A 7,532-nucleotide genomic window follows, 5' to 3' on the forward strand; every position below is an offset into this window, starting at 1 on the left:
TGCTAACCTACGGGCCAAAACAGTGGAGCAGATTTTTGCATCCCCGTTCAATAGTGAGATGGGGCGATAACTGGAGCAATCCAAGGGGTCCCCATCCGGTTTTAGCAGGAGGACCGTGGTGGCTGGGCCCATATCCCCTGAGCTTCGCCCGAGTCCCTGATAGAATTGAACAAATTTGTTAGAGGGCCTACCAAGATCGGTCTGAAGGTTTTATAGTACGCGTTACTTAACCCGCCCGGGCCTGGGGATTTATGACCCTTTAATGCCCCTATTGCCTCCCCCACTTCTTCCACTGATATGGGTTCTTCCAGCATTAGTCTGTCTGCCTCACTAAGTTGTGGAAGAGTCACCCGGTCCAAGAAGGCCACCTGTGCTTCCTTTTCTAGTTTCTTCCCTTTTAGGATATTGGTGTAGTAGGAAAGCATAACCCCTTCCAGTTCCCTCTCCCCCCTCACCAAGTTCCCATCCCGGTCTCTGAGCTGTACAATATGATTCCGGGCTTTTTGCCACCTTAATTTAGCCGCTAGAAAGCGGTTGGCTTCGTCCCCATGTATATAATAAGATTGCTTACTCCGTAAAAGGAGTTGTGCAGATTCGTCAGCAAGTAACGTTTCTAGGCTCTGGCCTTTTTCAAATCCCTCCAGGCTCTCTGTGAGCCTTTGTTCTTATACTCCACCTCTGCTTCCTTAATCTTGGCTTCCAACTCCCGCCTCGCACCCTCTTTTCTCTTAACATACCCCACTGTATGCGCTATAAGCTCGCCCGTACCACAGCTTTGCTTGCATCCCAAATTGTGGGCCCGTCCACCTCCCGTGTGACATTGTTTTGAAAATAGTCCCTCAGGACTCTCTCTATGTCTGTTCTCAGGGCTAGATCTTTTAAAATCACCTCATTTAGACGCCAAGGCCTACGAGTTGGTGGCTGCAGGGTAAGGGGCTCCGAATCCGAAATCAAGACCATGTCAATTCTAGAATGCCCTCTGTGTACTGCCGAGTAATGGGTGTACGTTCTCTCCAGGGGGTGAAGTAATCGCCAGGTTTCTATTAAGTACAAGTCCCTAAGGAATTTGGCTAAGGCCTGTCTAAACACCGAGTCACTGGAGGTGGCAGGAAGAGTTTTGTCCAGAGTCGCGTCCATTAACCCGTTAAAATCGCCCCCAATAATGATCTGTCCCACTCCCGCCTTTGCGACTTTAGGTAACAACTCTAATAGAAAGTGATCTTGCCTCTCATTGGGGGCATAAACCGCCACCAGTGTGACTTGTTGGCCCATCAATAATCCGCCTAGCATCAGATAACGGCCCTCTGGATCCCTCTTTACAAACTGTTTCTCAAATTGGAGCCCTTTAGCCAAGAGGATGCCCACACCCCTTCTTTTTGTACCATTAGAGGCAACAGTTGCGCCGGGAAGGCCCTACTCCGCAACCTGTGTTCATCTTCCGGGAGCAAATGTGTCTCATGTAGCCAAACAACTGAGGCCTGCATGTCCCTGAGTCTAGTCAAAATCGATTTTCTTTTAACCGGGGAATTAAGCCCCTGGACATTTAATGCGACAAAGGTTAGTTCAGCCATTAATGTACTATAACAACACGCCCAATGCAATATTCTCCAAGTGGGTCATTCTCCTAGGCATCGCAATCCTCCCGTATAGAAATTCCACCACAAAAAGATACTCAACCTTTCCCCCTTCAACACCCCAACATAATTTAACTCCTTGAACTTCAACAAACCCAGTCCTCATAATTGTACCTCGGAATATCACCAGGTGTATAACCCCCCGGGAAATTTAGGGTCTGGTCTCCTCCCCCGTCCCGCCCCCCCCTTTTTTTCACAAGCCAGTACAACCATTGCTCCCATCTCCAATACCCTCAAGGTGTGTAGAATCAAAACCAAAACACGGCTCTTCCAGCACTTAATATAAAATGCTCCAGCCAACTTGCAGGGAAGCATCGCCCTCCCCACTCAGACCGGGTCCCCGGCCCTAGGATCCTTCCTGTGACCTCTTTGGCGAGAGCGCACTGATTTCCATTGTTCCTTTGCCAAAGGATCTTCTCTGCCCTCACTCCTTTGCGGGGAACTTGCTTGGTCCTTGCCCTCGCTGCCTTCCGTCTCTCCCATAAGCTCGTCCATCTCCTCCTCTTTTGTGATCGTAAATCTTTGTCCCTTCCACTCAAAGCGCAGACCCGTCGGAAACACCCAACGGTAGCGAACCTTCCTTGTCCATAGCCAATCCGTGACGACCCGCAGCCGTTTTTGCTTGTTCAAGGTGGCTTGGGAAAGATCTTGAAACAGATGAATGGACGTAGAGCGGAAACTTATAGGTTCTTTCCCCCGTGCGGCTCGCATGATGAGTTCTTTCAGCTGAAACATATGCACTCTGGTTAAAACATCCGGGATCAAATTTTTCTTTAGCTGGAGCGATGAGTAGACCCTATGAGTCTGATCCAGGACAATGTCCCTCTCAGCATCTGGGCCCAGGATATGACGGAACAACTCCGTCACATATTGGTGCAGGTCTCCATCGGGAACAGATTTCGGAATCCCTCGGATACGTATATTGTTCCGCCGGGATCTATTTTCTGCATCCTCCGATCTGTCCTGGACCCGCTCCATTTGCTGTTCAAGGATCCGAACCCTTTGTGCTAGCTCTTCGTACTCATGGCCGTGTTCAGCTACTGTTGTCTCCATCTCGTCTACCCTCCTTTCAACTGCCACAATTCCTTTATTAAGATCAGCAATAGACTTGGCTAAGTCAGTGGCGCTATCCTTAATGTCCTTCTTCAACTCCTGTAACATTGCTAATAAGTCTGATCTGCGAATCGGTGGGTCTGCACAGTTATTCCCCAGGGCCGCCTGCTGTGCCAGGTACTCCCGACACTCACGGGGACCAAAAGAGCCGTCTTCCTGGGTATTTAGCATATTTTAGGGGGTTTTAGGGCATTAGGATGGGGAAGGAGTCCCAGAGCTCACCAAGGAGACATCCTTCGGTGTCCTCGGCTGGCCACGCCCCCCCAGCAGCAACTATTTTTACAGGACGTGCCATATCATATACAACTCCCAAACATTGTTTTTTCTTCTACAAAAAGACACATAGTGACATCCTTCGAAATGCATTATTACTGCATCTAGAGCATACATGATACCCGTTACTGATATTTCATTTGGAAAGTCAGTGAGACATTGCTTTGTCGAAGGTGCCCCAATTCGGGGCTCAATTATGAGGTGTGGACCAGGCTTGGTGATTATTGTCATATGTTTCTTGCCGTTCAGTGAACATTGCCTATTTATGATTTTAGATGCATTTTTCACTGCAAATTCAAAGTCACGTTGCAGGTCATTGGAGTTAATTGGCCAAAATACACTGCATCGTTCTCCATTATTTTGACAAGATAGGGTTTGACAAGTTAATGTTTCAATTGAACTCGGAACATCTTTCAAAGAAATCTGAATCGTATTGCCAACATAGTCGTCAGCATTCAAGCATATAATCTCACCTGGTAGGCTGGTGCATGGGACCACTTCCATTAACAGCTGAGCTCTCTTTTTATATGTACTTTGAATAGGCCCATGTTTAACAAAATACTGAACCAAATTGAGAAAACAGTTTCTGGAATTATTGATGATGTTTCTGTATGATGCATAGTCAACATAGATGCAGGATAAACTGTTCAAAAGAGAATCAACTGGGCATGTGTTATTTACCTTTTAAACCTTATGATCTATTCATATTGGGTTTAAACAGCTTCCATTTCTGAGGATACCCAGAGGCTTCTGCTGGTAGGGCCTGTCATTTAATTGAGTGATTTTAGGATATGGAGATAAATATGTATGTTTTTTCTTGGGAGTTTTTTTCAAGGAGTCCTTGGAGATTGGTGACCGGAGATGAACTTTCTTTTCTCTTTCAAAATCAGATGTAGTGCCATGCAGATTTGTTTTTCCCTGCCAGTGTTCTTGTCGAAGCTCCATCACATTTCCTTCTGTGGATTGTATGTCTGAAGTGCTGCTGTTTTCAAACGTTTTTCCCAATGGCAGTCCATTATCTGTCAACACCAGCGCATGTGGATTAACTTCCTTTTCTTTTTCTGACATCATCCCTATTTCGATTGGCCAATACTTCTCTTCTGAAGATGTGTTCATACCATCTCTCTTTTGATTTATTTCAGAACTGTTTGTAGCTGCTATTTTAGTTCTCCCTTTAAGGGCCTTAAGATGACATGCAACAAATTTGTCAACTCGCATTGGTTTAGGGTTGTGTTCTAGGATTGCATTTTTCAAAAGGCCAAATACCCCCTCAACTGAAGCAAAAACTTCATCAGATGAAGTAGTTTTTCTGAAAATATTGGGACAGAAATAAGGGTTTGGTTCATCACCAATTTCTAGGAATGTTTTTGCTGCTTCGTGAGCAATGTCATTCACCCACCCAGACAATGATTGCGAACAATGGATTTCTTCATCAACAGGAAGTCTTTCAGGAACATCCTTATTCAATGTTAGCATCAATAAACTCTAACTCCCCACTTTCAATGCAATGACAAAGGTATAACTTTGATTTTTCACATTCTGATATGTTACCTACAGCAACCTTACCTGTTGTTTCACATCCAGCAAGTATTAGTGTACTGAGAAGTAGACGCTTAAGAATGTCAAATGATTCACAGTTGCCCATAAGTCCAACACATCTAATGTAGAATTTCCTAACAATCATTTAGAGCACGTGAAAACGCTCCAAGTAAGGCATAGGATAAGTCACAGACACATTCCTTAGGCAATTTCTGTGCATCTTTCAGCCATTTTTCTATCCAAAAAGTGATTGTAGGAGTATCTTAGCATTCACTTAGCATTTGAGACACGGATATTTGAGTATTCTCGCTATTGATTACAATTATGTATAAAGAAATATGAGCAGACAATTCATGTGTTCGCTTTAATTTTAGTACCAAACTGCCTGTGGCATCCACTGCAATTTTAGGGAAAGATTGCTTTGAACAATACCCTCTAAAAAGGTATATTTGTTCTTTTGACCTGTAATGTATAAAACATGCATCATAAGAGATGGTATGAATGTCTCCTATATACACCTGAGTACTTTTCATCTCTGCAAGAGCCAAAACACGATCTTTTATCTTGGGTGTATCAAATTTCTTGTTCATTGCTTCCTGCCTTGCATTCTCAGAGATGGTATATTGGGTGGCTCTCTTTCTGCAAACGTTATTTCCTTATCTAGTTTTTCTCGCCTCCAGTTGCACAGCAATGTCTTTAACATTTCTTCTCCTATTCTACGTCTTTTCTCACCACTCAGCTGACTTTTCCTTGAATGTGGTATAGCCCTTGTGTCTGGTGCCCTTACATGAAGGATTAGTGGGTTGCCAGCATCGGGTTTCTCTTCTGTAGAAACATATATGAATGCTTTGCATTCTATGCAATGCCCCATTGCAGTGATAAATCTTCTACTCTGATCATCGTTCACTCGAACCTGGTTCCTCTTAAAAGATAATGCACATGGAATTCCATGTTGCTAATGAAGTTCATCTGCAATTGCTGCACTCCATGCATTTTTTTAAGCACACTATGCCTTTTCTTGCATTTTCCTTCACTATAAATGACGGTATTAGGCTTAATCTCCATGTAATGTTCATAAGGTATTGATATCTGCCATACGACAGATGGCTTATTTCTATCTAACTGTTCAACGCTGCTCTCTGAAGAGTCCTCATCTGAACTACTTGAGTCAGATGATATCTTGTGCAATATTTCTGCTGTCTTTGACAGAGGTGATGTGATTTTAAACTCTAGGATCAGGAAGTTCTGCAGATCATCTCTATTTTGATATACATAATCATGGCTCTGTTTCCGTTTCAAAATATACTTGGATTCATGAGAACAAACTTCCCTCCAAACAGGTTCCGAAGCTTCCTTTAACTCGCCATTAGCATTAAAAATGCCAGGATAACCTTTCAAGACTTATTTTATGGTCTCAGAATCAATGGCAGGTTTTCGAGGCATCTGCAAGTAAAATAGGAATGTGGAAAAAACGTTTTTTAGTTTGACTGAAAATATATAATAATATTATTTTCTTTAACGTTTGATTCTTTTTGTACACTTTTGATGATATGAAAATACAGTATAATGTAGGCCTCATGGCGGCTCATTTCTGTCGCTCCCATCTTAGATACGTTTTGCTGCAGAGGGAAGGACCCCATTGGCGAATGCACCATCACCCGGGTTGTTCTAATTTTGCAGAATACATCAGTCAGTGATCCACTATTTACCCATTTATGGGGAGCCACATGGAGAGCATCCGTGCCACTTGTGCCACAAATGGATTCCATGGAATACTCTTTTGAAGGCAGCCCTAGAGGGTATCATCTCCTTTGCTATGCAGCTAGCTACACCCTTGCTTTAAGACCATTCATAACATTTTAACTCAACTTTCATGGTAGTGATGTGTTCTTAAGACATTAAAAAAACGTAAACATACAATTGTGTTGCAAGTTACTCAGGGTTCAATGCAGCACAATGGTGAAGGAAAGACCTTACCTTCTTGGTTTCACTGTAAAACAATGCTCTGAACAAATACAGTAACTAATGATTTTTGAGCACTTTGTGCTAGTAATTTTTCAAACTTTGTGTCAGTAACATTACTTCAACTTCGCATTGTAAACCTTTCCGAGCCACTTGATATTTTTCTAACCAATGCTGGAGGAGGTTTGAGGAAAAGAAAGTGTAAGCAAGGAGAAATTAATTACCTCAATCAATTAACTAGATGGATGCAGCAGTGTGCCATTTCTCTTCCCTCAGCCAGTAGTCCTTGCACTTCACACAGAAGTGTTTTTCTTCTGTTATTGTAAGTATAGGTATAATGTTCCATAGTATGACATTTGTGCATTTTTTGGTTGAAGGGTGTGGGGGGTGCTAACTAGCTCACTACAGGTTAGCCCCCCTTAATAATTACTTATAACTTCTATTCTGTAATGGATCTAACGTTGAAAATGGTTGATCACACGATCTAAACATGATCGAACAAATGTCAACCGTTTTTGTACTATTTTTGATTGAGGGGGGGTGACTAGCTTCCCTCTAAATAAATGCCTATAACTCCTATTCTGTAGTCTAGATCTGACGTTGAAAATGGTTGATCATACCAGATCTAACAAAGATCTAACAAATGCCATATGTTTTAGTACTATTTCTTATTGGGGGGGTTGACTAGCCTATTACGGGTTAGCCCCCCCCTTAATAATTTCTTATAACTCCTATTCTGTAATGGATCTAACGTTGAAAATGGTTGATCATACGGATCTAACAAAGATCGAACAAATCTCAACCGTTTTTGTACTATTTTTGATTGAGGTGGTGACTAGCTTACGACGGATTAGCTCCCTCTAAATAAATGCCTATAACCCCTGTTCTGTAGCGGATCTAACATTGAAAATGGTTGATCATACCGGATCTAACGAACATCTGACAAATGGCATACATTTTGGTCAATTCTTTGATTGAGGGGGCTGGCTATAGGTTAGCCCCCTCTAAATA

This window comes from Ambystoma mexicanum, chromosome 8 (genome assembly GCF_040938575.1).
Source record: "Ambystoma mexicanum isolate Mex_15411 chromosome 8, UKY_AmexF1_1, whole genome shotgun sequence".
Lineage (NCBI taxonomy): Eukaryota > Metazoa > Chordata > Amphibia > Caudata > Ambystomatidae > Ambystoma > Ambystoma mexicanum.